Source organism: Cebus imitator, unplaced genomic scaffold, assembly GCF_001604975.1.
Source record: "Cebus imitator isolate Cc_AM_T3 unplaced genomic scaffold, Cebus_imitator-1.0 Scaffold944, whole genome shotgun sequence".
Taxonomy (NCBI): Eukaryota; Metazoa; Chordata; class Mammalia; order Primates; family Cebidae; genus Cebus; species Cebus imitator.
The window spans coordinates 222,946-236,401 of NW_016108259.1; the positions used below are offsets into that span (position 1 = coordinate 222,946).

The 13,456-nt window shown below is 51.1% G+C and overlaps 1 pseudogene; it reads left to right on the plus strand.

The window, feature by feature from the left end:
- The first annotated feature begins 484 nt into the window (after positions 1 to 484).
- LOC108298363 lies at positions 485 to 2,856 on the plus strand (annotated as a pseudogene).
- Positions 2,857 to 13,456: the final 10,600 nt, after the last annotated feature.

The following is a 13,456-nucleotide window of genomic DNA, read 5'->3' on the forward strand; positions in this document are numbered from 1 at the left end:
TTTTTTTGAGACAGAGTCTCACTCTTTTGCCCAGGCTGAATGCAGTAGTGCATGATCTTGGCTCACTGCAATATCTGCTTCCCAGGTGAAAGCAATTCTGCCTCAGCCTCCCAAGTGGCTGGGATTACAGGCTCCTGCCACTATGCCCGGCTAATTTTGGTATTTTTAGTTGAGACAGGGTTCACCATGTTGGCCAGGCTGGTCTCAAACTCCTGACCTTAAGGAATCCACCTGCCTCGGCCTTCTAAAGTTCTGGGATTGCAGGTGTGAGCCAGCACGCCTGGCTGGCATTCAGTTTTCTGTTGTTGCATTAGTTCGTTAAGAATAATGGTCTCCGGCTCCATCCTTACTGTGAAAGATACGATCTTTTTATGACCGTGTAGTATTCCACGGTGTATATGTACCACATTTTCTCTATGCAATCCACTGCTGTTGGGCATTGAGGTTGTTTCCATGTCTCAGAAAACATATTATGAACCCTCCAATGTATACCAAGAATTCAGAAGCTCGAATCTCTATCCTCTTTGCACATAACAAGTCCTCCTCCTTGACCGGTACTCTCTAGTTAAGAACTGCTTTCAAAGAACTAGAGGGCAATTCATGCTAAACAAAGACCTGGCACATACCAACAGATGATAAATGATTGTTGAATGAACAAATTGTATTTCTGCGTATGATCCACAAACATTTCCTCTCAGTTGACATGAAAAAGGATTGATAAATAATGATACACAACACTGTGTGTTAATTATTAGGGAACACAGACGCTTCATAGCCACACTCAGAAACATTTGGAGGTACACGTACTGAAACATCACAATATGTACAATTATTATGTACAAATACAATTATGTACAATTATGTAAATTATGTACAATTATTATGCGTCTTTTTTAAAAAAAAATATAGGGTCTCACTCTGTCATCCAGGCTGGAGTGCAGTGGTGAAATCACAGCTTTGTAACCTCAAACTGTTGGGCTTAATAGATTCTCCTTCCTAAGCCTCTCAACGTGTTGGAATTAGAGTCTTACACTACCACGCCTGGCCAAAAATAATAATGTTTAAAAAAGAGAAACATCTGAAAAGGAAAAATTAAAATGAAACCACATTATCATGCCATGGCAATGCTCAGCAGTGTTCTGCCGTATACAATTCCTGCTTGTCCAGTGTCGCGGCTCACACCTGTAATTCTAACGCTCTGGAGGGCAAGGTGGGAGGATCCCTTGAGCCAAGGGATTCGAGACCAGCCGAGGCAACACAAGAAGACACTGTCTCTATTAAAAATATATAGGGGCGCGCTGGGCGGCGTGGGAACAAAAGCGGGTGGACACGGGGACCGGAGCCGCGAAGGCTGAGCGGGGCTGCGTGCCTCCCGCCGAGCTCACCCCCCTCACCCAGCAATGAAGGGCTGCCCCGCGCCTTCCTGCAGAGCCAGCGCACCCTGTTCCACATCCTGGATGACCGGCGACACAGCTCCTGCACCTGTGCGAGATCGAGTCCCGCTGGCAGGGTGCCGACGCAGCGCGAGCTGCCCCGCGGGATGCTCCAGAACCTGTGCCAGGTGGCCCCGGCCAGCAGCTACTTGATCTTCGAGCGCTTCGTGGCCAGCCTGCGCACCTCGCTGCTGAGGCTGACGGCGGCCCCGGGCCCCAAGCGCGCCACGGCCCCGGAGGGGACCAGTCGCCTCCTGGTGTCGGTGCTCCTCTGCTAGCCGCGGACTGTTCTGGAGAGGAAGTCCCTGCCCCTGGGCATGCGTGCTCTCAGGCCGGCCCCAGCGGCGCGGACCCGCAGCCGGGAGCAGCTATGCCCCCAGCTCCCCGTCCAGGCGGCGCCCTGCCCAGCGGAGCCTGAGCAGCCCCAGAGCGCGGCGCTGGAACGGAGCCCGAGCGGGGACGCAGGTGCAGCGGCCTGCAGTGCAGGCCTTGGAGGCAGACTCAGTGGATGCCCGGCGGCGCGGTGCCGGAGGGGAACGTCAGAGGCTCACCACCACCTGCAGCGTGGGCTGCGGCCTGCCAAAGCAGGTGAAGGAGCTGGAGCAGGAGGAGGTGCTGCTGCAGGGTTTGGAGATGATGGCGCGGGGCAGCGACTGGCACCAGCAGCAGCAGCAGGAGTGCCGGAGCGCCAGCGCCTCCTGGGCCAGAGCAGAGGCTGCACCGACTTTGGGGACGCGGGGAGCCCCCGACCACTGGGGCGGCTAGTGCCAGAGGTACAGGAGGTGGCCCGGGGCCTGGGGGAGCTGCTGGCTGCGGCCTGTGCCAGCCGGGCCCTGCCCACTCCTCCTCCGGACCCCCTGCCCTGCCCTGACGTCCACCTCGCCCTGGGCTGGCAGCAGCAGACCATCCTCATGCCGAAGGAGCAGAACCGACTCCTCACCCGGGAGGCGACCGAGAAGAGGGAGCGCATCACGCAGCCGGAGCAGGAGGAGCCACGCTCGTTAAGCAGCTGTTGAGGCACGCGCCCTGAGCCAGCAGCACGGGGACCTCTGGACTCCACCTTCATCTAGCCCACGTGAGGCCAGCGGGCCCTCAGGGGCAGCCTGGCACTCAGCCCTGCGAGAGCAGGCGCCCGTCGCACTCATCCTCTCTGTCTGGAGACCCCCGGCAGGCCCAGGCGCTGTCCCTGAGTGGGCGCCTTCCTGCCCCCCTTGCCATCAGGCTCCCCAGGCCTGCCCCAGGCTGACCTTGCGCCGAGCCCTGGACTCGGTTTTGGCCCCTGGCGCTGACATGGGCTGGGTCTCTCTTGAGTCCGCATGGCCTGCAGCTACTGCTGCCGCTGTCAGTGGACACGGAGGATCCCTCCACGAGTTAGCAGATCTCTGGCTGCCCCAGCAGTTTCCAGCGGTTTCCAGCGGTGCTGCCCTGGGTCCAGTCTGCAGGGAAAGGCGCTGCTCACGCCAGGCTGCACTTCCGACAATGGCCAGCAGAGGGTGCGGGCGGCTCCGATGCGGGTCTAAAGCCAGCTTTCCCCTCCCCAGGGCACCAGGACTAGGTGGCTTTCGCTTGGATGGGAGCAGACGGAAGGGGTGGGGATGGCCTCTAAGCAGGGTATGCTAGCCTGGCAGGGATGGCGGTCGGATTTCCAGTCCTGGCCAAGGCTGAGGGAGTCTGGCTGCAGCAGATGGGGGAGCTTGGCCTGCGTGTGCCTCCCTCAGGCCCCCCACCCTGTCCTGGCCTTCCTCATCCTGGCCAGGAAGCTGCCCCACGTTGAGTCCCACACAACAACCTGTGCGCCTGTCTCCCCAGGAGGCCCTGTCCCCAGACAGCCCCCAGGCAAGTCATAGGCAGAGCCTGTCTTTCTGCCCCCCACTCAGGATTCCTAAGGTCTGGGGTCCTGCTCATCCCCTTTTTCCCCCAAGCCCAGCCTGACTCCAAGTTTCAGAGAAAAGAAGCCACTTCCCTGAGCCAAGGGCAAGGAAAACCTCCAGGGTACAGGAGGAGGCTGGGGCAGGTCCCCTTGGGTGTCACTCCCTGCCCCCACCCACGCCCACTCCTGGTGTGCTGGGGTAGGTACTGGTGGGGGGCCTCTGCCGCAGCCCACGCCTCCGGTGATGGTGAGCCTCTGATGTTCCCCTCAGGCACTAGGCCGCCAGGTATCCACTGAGTCCGCCTCCTGGGCCTGCAGGCAGCTGAACCTGCGCCTGCACTCGGCTCCGTTCCAGCGCCGAGCTCTGGGGCTGCTCGGGCTCCGTGGGGGCAGGGCGCCGCCTGGACGAGGGGAGAGGGGGGCACAGTTGCTCCGGGCTGCGGGCCCGCGCCGCTGGGGCTGGCCTGAGAGCGCGCACGCCCAGGGGCAGGGCCTTCCTCTCCAGGACAAGCTGCGGCTACTAGGGGGGCACCGACACCAGGAGCTGCAGCGGCGGCGGAGGCGGCATCGGCGACTGGTCTCCTGGGGGGCCGCAGCGCGCTTGGGGCCCCGAACCGCCATCAGCCTCAGCAGCGAAGTGCGCAGGCCCGCCACGAAGCGCTCAAAGATCAAGTCGCCGCTGGCCGGGGCCACCTCCCGCGCTTGGCTCTCTGCGGGCACCTCCCACACAGCTCAGAAGGAGCTGGTCACCACATGTCATCAGACTCAGAATGGCCCTAGCCTAGCCCCACACGCAGGCTGGGAGCACCCTCAAAGCAGGGCTGGGGGCTCTTCCTGGGCTGCTGGGGGAGTTGGAAATAACCCTGACGTCCACGCTTACTGGCGCACACAGATGTGGGCACACACACGTGCACGTGGCCACTTTCACAGACCTGGCCGCGGTGGCGGACACCAGGAGCCCAGTATGGCTACTGCCTCCGTCTCCAGGTCCCCTAACTTGAAGACCTGGGCCAGTGGCACTTGTGGGAAAGGAAGTGAGCACAGGATGGGGACAGGTGCCACACTGAGCTGTGTTCTATTCAAGGCCAGGAGCAAAGGAACAAGAGGCTGTGAGTCTGGCCTGGAGCCTGGTCCCTCCCTGCTCCCTCTGCCCCATCACTGCCTTGCCCCTACTCCCACCCCATCCAGCTCCCCCCTTGCCTTCACCAGGCCCTCCGCCCCAGCTATCAGTTCTATAGAGGCTTCCAGATCTAAGACTCTTCCTCCAGCTGCGGGCTTAGGCCGGGTTTCAAATGTACCCTATTACTCTTCCTACTGAGTTTGTACGAGAAGCGTTTGAATGAACTGACTTTGTATGAACAGTTTTGTACGTAGCTCTCCATAAGGCAAGGGTTCCCAGCTCTTTCCGCTTCTCAGGAGGGTCTGTAAGTCCAACAGGAGAGGCCAGTGCTGTCTATCACTGTGCTCTTTCCTCCAGGGACACCACAGCGTGCCACTAACCATGTTGTCAGTCCTGCAGCCCACAGCAGCCCTGGACGTCAGGAAACAGTCCTCCCCAGCTGCTCTTGTTTTATTTTTGAGATGAGGTCTTACCATGTCCCCCAGGGCTGGAGCAATCTCGGCTCACTGCAGCCTCAACCTCTGAGGGTCAAGCGATCTTCCCACCTCAGCCTCCTGAGTAGCTGGGACTTCAGGTGCACACCACCACACCAGAGTAATTACTTTTTTTAGAGACAAGGTCTCACTATGTTGTCCAGGCTGGTCTCGAACCCCTGGGCTCGAGCAGTCCTCCGCCTTGGCCTTCCAAAGTGCTGGGATTACAGGTGTGAGCCACCACACCTGTCCAGCACTCCCATCTTACAGATGAGGAAACTGAGGCTCAGAGAAAAGCAGGGACTGTCTCAACTCATTCTTTGGGCACACAGGCCATGGTGTTCTCACCCCAACAGCAGCGAGCTTCCCCACATCAGGCTAGGGGGGCAGCCACCCACCAGTGGCTCCGAGCCCAGCAGGGGAGACAGATAAGTCTGCAGGGACAGACAACTCCCTGAGGACACCAGATGTTTGTTCCTGTCTCCCCATCTCCCACCTGCCACCGTTCTCTCCCTCTCCAAACCCTGGAACCTCTCATGGCTGCACAGGTGGTTCTGCTGGAACAGAAGGGGCGTGCCTTGACTAAGCCCACGTGGCAGGGTTTTGAATGCCAGTTTCTGGGGGGCATCCTCCCTGGTCAGGAGCCACTGAAGGTTCCACAGAGGGCTGACTTAGGCTGTCTCTGATGTGGGGCACTGGGGGCCTTTGGTGGTCTAGAATGTGCCCGTAGAGGGCAGCCTCGTGGTGGGGAGGCTGCTGAAGAGTGAGTGGAACACAGCACTCAGGAACACAGGTCGGGACGGCTATGTGGCAGCTCAGCCACCATGTGGGGCCATCCACCCGTGTTTCCTCCAGAAACCTAGTGCTGGGGCCCTGCCCCCTACATTAAGGCCTCTCCTGCCAGGGCTGGGCCTGAGGGCTCCCTGGGACCGGGGGAGAGGACCCAGGAATGCCAGAGGGCTCCATTTTCTGGGCATGTGAGCCCCATGCCAGCACTGCCCGCAAATAATTGGCCCAGCAAGACCAAGCATGTGAGCCCCATGCCGGAACTGCCGAGCAAAACCAGACCTCAGGACCTCAGGAACCGGCGCCTGCTCTGCTTGCCCATGGGAGGCCTGAAGAGGGGTCCCCTTACCCAGCATGAGCAGGGCCTGGAACTTCTCTGGAAGCACCTGGCCCGTCCCAGCGCTGCTTCTGTGCCGCAGGACACTGCCAGCCATCAGCCCCCACTCTCTGCACATCCCAGCCCTCCCTCAGCTGGAAGGAGGGCCCATTTCCAAAATCACAGTTCCCACCATGCCCAGCCCCTGGCAGACACACATGGAGGGCCTGAAAGGAGACCCCGGCCCCATCGGTGAGGCAAATTAGGGTGCACTGTTGGTCAGGGTCGGGGGTTTCTGGGGGTGAGAACTTGGTGAGGGTAAGACCTGGGGCCTTCCTGGGCAAGGGACACAAGCTGGCCTTGAGGGACACACGGGACTAGGGCAAATGGAGAACAGGGATCCTGGGCCTGGAGGGTGGACTTCCCTGGGGCCTTTCCTGCGGTGACAGGGAAGGTGACTGTGGGGAGGGCCCTTTGTGCAGGGGAGCCGGAGCGGCACCAGCCTCGATGCCAGCTGAGGCCTGAGCTGCAGTGGGGTTGGAGCCCTGGTGGCCGCCCAGGCCAGTGACGAAGGGGTGGGTGAGGGTGGTAAGACAGGACCTTCACAGGCCCGTGTCCCCAGATGTGGGAGGGGGCCACGGCGCCCATCCCTGTGGAGGCTCTGAGGAGCACGGACGGTGACTCTGGGCCTGAGGACCTGGTCTACACCATCGAGCAGCCCAGCAACGGGCGGGTAGCGCTGCGGGCGGTGCCGGGTACGAGGCGCGCAGCTTCACGCAGGCCCAGCTGGACGGCGGGCTCATGCTGTTCTCACACAGAGGTGGTTGCTGAGGGCCGGGCCCCGGGTTCCTGCTGCCCACGGGGGAGCCCTGAGGTGGGGAGCCAGCTCGGGCCAGCAGACCCAATGCCCCCTTCCCAGGAGCCCTGGACAGAGGCTTCCGCTTCGGCCTCTCTGACAGCGAGCATGCTTCCTCTGGACACTTCTTCCGAGTGACAGCCCAGAAGCAGGTGCTCCTCTCGCTGGAGGGCAGCCGGACACTGACCGCCTGCCCAGGTGCGTGTGCTGACCGTGGGCGTTCCTGGTTGCTGGGAGCCCGGGAGGAGCTGAAGGTCGCACGCCAGGGTGACGCTGCCTCTCTGCAGCCACAGGCCTGGCCTGGATCCCAAAGTCTGATGGTGTCTTTTGCCTCTGGCAGGGTCCATGCAGCCACTCAGCAGCCAGAGCCTCAGAGCCAGCTCCAGCGCTGGGGCTGACCCCCAGCTCCTGCTCTACATGTGGTGCGGGGCCTGCCTGGGCGGCTGTTCTGTGACTCCCCAGCCCCAAAGCCAGCCCCCTTCATCTGTGACTTAGTCTGTTGTAGTGGTGAGCTGACACATCCAGGTGTGACCGAGCCCCTCTGTGGCATGCCCCTGCCCTGTTCTAGAAATATCTATCATTTCACATATATATATATATATATATACCTACACGTGGCTGACCGCCTCACCTCTGGCACTGGGCATCAGTCACTGTGCTGTCCTTGTGGTGGAGCCGTGTGGCCTAACAAGAGAAAGCTGTCCCCGACACTGCCCCTCCAAAGTGCACCACCTCCAGTGAGCCTCCCTGTCACCCAGGCCCCGTCATCACTGCCACCCCCGCCAAGCATGGGGTTGCTGTGCTGGCAGCCCTGTGGCCTGACAGTCTCTACCAGTCCTGCTGTCCCTCGGCTGAGTCAAACCCATTTCTGGACGACGGGAAATGCGTCCTCTATGGACTGTGTTCTCTGTGGAGCTCAGGGGAGGGGAAAGGCCAAGCCATTTCTAGGGTGCTCTTGGGAGCAGTGAAGAGGCCCCACCCTTTCCAAGGGACACTGTTCCCGGAAAGCCCCGGGAGCTTAGCTGGTCTTATCCTGTGAAGCCGGCTCTGGCCACTAGGGGGCAGGCGGGCCATGAATTCAGCCTGGAGGGAGCCTGCGGGCAGCCGGCACTCTGGAGGGACAGACAGAAGAGGCCACCAGGTGCAGACAGGAGAGGGAGGCAGGGGGATGGAAGGAAGACGCCTGGGGTGGATGGAAGTCAGCGCCCTTGGGTGCTGGTACCTGCCTTCCCGGCCACCGCTCGATCAGGCTTCTGAGCCTGCTGGCTGTCAGGGCCGGACGTGCCATGGCAGTCCCCGGGAAATCCCCAGGTGTCATCAGGCAGCACACAGGTAACAGGCCTGGAAGGTCCCCAACAGCCCAGCTGGACATGCTCAGACACTCTGGGGCTCCTCGTTCAGTGCCACAAACTCCAGGACCCAGTGAGGGAAATGGGAATACACCAGGCTGAGCAGTGTGACTAAATCCATTTATACCAAAATAAAAAGCAAAATAAACAGGAGTTGCATCACCAGGGAGCCAGGACCCCATCCCCGCCCCCTTCCTCTGTCCTCTGCTATAAATAAACAAGTTTCCCAGCCACAAATAATTATTAAAACCTCCTTCCGATGTGCCAGCTCCAACCTCTGCCAGGTATGATACAAAGGGCACCCCAAACCCCTAAAATATACAACATGTTACACAGATACAATACGTACACTGAGGAGGGGGGCCACCCCAGCAGCCCGTGCCCTCTCCTGGTCCACAGTTAGTGCCACTGTCCTGCCTCAGCTGCCTCTCTGAATAAGAAGATGGGAGCCCCCTGAGGGAAAAGTTGCTTTGGTGAGAGGAAGGAGGTCATCAGGCCTCCTCCAAACCAACCAACTCCAGCAGCCTCTGGCTCTTAAATAACAGCCATCATCATCCAGAAATATGAGGACTCAGCCCTGGTCAAGGTGGCAAATGGCCTGTTTGTCTCCCCCCATTAGACAGGGGTCTTGTCTTGATACACTAATAATAATAAAGGGGTGACTGGGAAGGGGTGGGAGGGACATGGTGGGGTGGAGACTCCAGACCCCCTTCTCCAGGCCTTGCTGACACTGGCCTGCTTTTATTTATTTTTATATTTTTCCCCATGATGTTTTTTAAAAATCTCATAACTTCCTTTTCATAAATTTTATACTTTTCATAAATTTTTTCTACTTTTTATCCACAACCTTTTTTTACCACAACCTTTCCACATTTTTATCCCATAACTTTTTTTATCCCATAACTTTTAATCCCATAACTTTTATAAGTTTGTGTTCTTTTAATAAACACGCTTGCATAGTTATATTACAATTTTGTAAAAATAAAAAGATGATCTCATGCCAAGTGTGCCCAGCATTGGCAGAGTCTCAATACCTTTAATACTATAGTTGTCAAGATGCACAAAATTTTAAGGCAAAAACAGCACTTTGCAGCAATTGAATAATTTATTACATTACAGGAACATCACAGCAGCAGTCAATAATGCTGCTTTAGACAAAAGGCTCAGTATTTCCATCTTAAATTCTGTTCACAATAGTTCATACATTGGTAAAAGTCATTCTTAGGAAACTTGGCAACTAAAGCTTTGGACTGGAATTCGCATTTCTTTCTCTACTTTTTTTTCCCCTGGTTTCTTTTAAACTGTGATATTCATATTTTAAAATGTTTTAAGTAATTTCAAAACATTAAGATAGCAGTTACATGTTTTAATAGTTATTTTAAAATGACCCTTTAAGATAAAGTTTTGGAGAAGCTATATTATGGATAGGATAGGACAGATTTACATTTTCAAATTTTCTTAAAATCAGCTTTGGTTTCAGAACTGATTTTTATTCATTTCTGGAAAACTTATCAGGTTTAATAAAATCCTTTAAAAATGATTATCATATCTTGCACTCTTTAAATAGGTATGTTGATTCTTCCTACAGAAATTTAAATTTATTCAGTTGAATCCAGATTTGAAAATTCTATGTATTTTTCTAATGGCCTCTGAACAGAGAGATGCAGCCATTGAGCAGGCCTCTGGTACAGCAAACATGGTACATTCAGGAGCTGTGAATATAGCTCTAGGTGAGCCCCTGAATCAGTTCATGGTAGATTATGCTAAATAGTGAGATGTTATTGGAGGTGTGGATGAGGACATTTGTTGTTGTAATCCTTCTTTGCACCTTATTTTAAAAAATAAATGAAACATTTTTCTTGTTGCCTTTTTAAAAATTTAAAATGGAGGGGAAGAATAGGGGCAGGGCATTGTTATGTTACTTCTGATGCTTCAGTGTTATAAATTCAACAAAGAGACTGACAACCTAAATCAATGGTGGAACACAATTCTTTTCCTTTTTTTTTTGGTATCTGGTCAATGAAAATAAGAAGGTACAACCCAAGTTTTGTACTCTGACTACAGGGATTCCACTTCAAGGTCTGAAAGTAGGACTTTTACCTTAAAAACAACAACAACAAAAACTATCACACAGGATGGATAAGAAGATTGCTTAAACAGTTTTGTGTGGATCTTTTTGGTGCTGAACTATGGCATTATAGATTGTAAAATAGAGATAGTTGGAGCTAAAGTACAGAACTAAATTTTTTAAACTTTGTTTGCTGTTAAAGTCTGTGAAGTTTATCTAAAATAAACATACACAAATATGAAAAAAATAAAATTCTATGTGTTTGATGAACGCTAACCTTCTAATGTTGCCTTCTAAGCAAACTGAAAGCTGCCTTCTACTGAACGAGGGAGAGAACAGATACTTGGCTGAATGAAGTACTGCAAAAGACTCGCATGCACTTTGAAGAAAGACTTAAGTCACTGTCATATGATTTCCATTCTTTTTAGCTTTTTCTTAAATAGATGACACAATACCTACACAGGGTGATATTTCAGTTAATATAGTAAAAGTATTTTCCAGACTGACATTCAGCTTAAATATGCCTGTATGTGATTTACTCCATAGGTACCTGATGAACACATTATTGTCAGATTGGGTACAGACGCTAAACACTATCTGAGGGTCATTTCTAGTCATTTATATTTCTTAGGGTAAAAGTGAAGCGATTTGAACTATCAAAAGACCTTTGAAATAATTTATCAATGTATTAGATAAACTCAGTTTCAGAATAATCAAGAAAAAACGTTAGCTCAAATAATGTGGCTGATTAACAGAGGTACGATTTCTAGCCCAAGGGCTGAAAATGGACTTAGAGTAACTGTCTTTAAACTGAACTCACAGAATGCAAAAGCGGCAAGTTCAAAAATAAAACACAAGAACAGAACGTTAAGTCCATTTTAAACCCCTGGGCTAGAAATCGTACCACTGTTAGTCTGCCACATTATTTGGGCTAACGTTTTTTCTTGATCATTCTGAAACTGAGTTTATCTAACACCTTGATAAATTATTTCAAAGGTCTTTTGATAGTTCAAATCACTTCACTTTTACCCTAAGAAATATAAATGACTAGGAATGACCTTCAGATAGTGTTTAGCATCTGTACCCAATCTGACAATAATGTGTTCATCAGGTACCTATGGAGTAAATCACATACAGGCATATTTAAGCTGAATGTCAGTCTGGAAAGCACATTTACTATATTAATTGAAATATCACTCTGTGTAGGTATTGTGTCATCTATTTAAGAAAAAGCTAAAGGTTTTTCCTCCATCATTCTGAAAGTGGGTTTATCTGGTACACTGATAAATTCCTACAATTTGGAAGAGTCAGTTCAAACCACCAGGACCCAATATTTGCACTCTTTCAGGGAATGCAGGCAAATGTGTTAATCCATCTGTAAAATCATATTAGTGCTCTCCTATTAATGTCATATATATGAAAATATCATGGAAAATGCTGAACATGGAGATGGTCAGTAACTAGGAATCTCCACTTCAGGGAGCACACATACGTATCTCCCTCCATCCTAACAATGGGACATATTTTGCACACAGACATTAGAACTTCATGAAGTTTCAACTGTTGATTTTTTCCCAAGCATCATAAAGTTATGATTTAGACAATGTATGACTGAAAGGATTCATTCATAATGCAGAGGCACATTAACATAAATCTTGCACAAAATATGCCTCTAACTGAAACCGAAAGGTATAAAAACATATTTCATTCTTGGTAAAGAACTTGGTGAGGAGACACAACTGTGATTGTATACACAGTTGTCCTGATAATACATTGACATTCACAAACAGCAGATGGCACTGCAGTCTATAAACATTTTAAGTTGCATAAACTTGATTTTCAAATATAGTACAATTCTGTCTACTGAAACTCCTTTTTGTTTCAGCTAAGTACTCTCACACATATTAGTTTATAATAATGTTTGTGATTATTATTTTTTGTTTGTGATTATTTTTTAAAGTCCTTTCTATTCAAGAAAAAGAAGTCAATTCCTATGTCAGAGTAACCAAAGTGGTTGAAGAATAGGTATTAGCCAGAGAAGTCTGGACGGTCAAATCAATCTAGCCACAAAGAAGCTCCTTGAACACAGAGGGATGTCAGGTGTCACATGGCTTTCCTGCACTCTAGTTCATTCTTGACAACCTGTATGCCTGTTCCAGGGACATTTAAAGTTTTTAAATTTTTTATTAAAATTTTTATTTTATTTTCTGGATATCTAAACTTTTAAGGATTTCTTTGTTGTTGTTGTTGGAGACGTTTTATAAAAACAGACATTTTATCAGCAACTTGCTATGTGAACTGTAATCAATAGCAATTTTTAAAACTGTGAAATGATACAAAAGGATAATCTCATCCATGGTCTCTTTCTGTATGCAAGGCACTATACCAAATGTCCTAAAACATTAACTGTTCATTAATCAATATTTAGTGCCTATCCATTCTAAGATGCAAATTTCCATTCCTTTATATATATATATATATATATATAACTTTATCTTAAAGGATTTCTTATGATCTTTACTAATACATTAAGAAGAATGCTAAGCAGTGCTCTTTTATGTACTGAGACTTGAAGTCATGTCATTAGAATAGGAAACGTGAACTCTGACTTTACAACGTATTATAAACGCTTTAAGCTAGGAAAGGTTTTCCACATCCACTGTCAAAGATGGGAGCCTTTTATTCCTCAGAAATCATCGTTCTTTAGGTCATCAAAAAAGAGTACAGCTGCCGCAGCTCATGATGCAGTATCTTCATGAGCCCAGGGCACAGGAAAACCCTAAAAGAACTGCCATGCACAGCAATCATTCTTGGCATGAGAACCAATGAAATACTCTATTCTGCACATACCTGCCAGAGCAGGCCACTTTCCTCTTCTGTGAGATTTTAAAAGCTTCCAAAAATGTTATTACTCCCATTTGCAATACACAGGACATGGAAGAAAGGCTGTTTCCAGTTCTCAGCTTTTCAACAACTCTTAACGTCAGTACTCATAATGGCATCTCACAAAGTAATAAACAGTGTGCAGGTGAGGGCAAAGCACACATTGAGCTAATTAAGAGCTCACTGTGATTAGGATTCCATCAAATATCATAGCAGAACATAAGCAAATTGTACTTGAATTCCATAATGAATATACATGCTGCAGTAACAGTAAAAACCAAGGCAGCCTATTCCAAATTAGC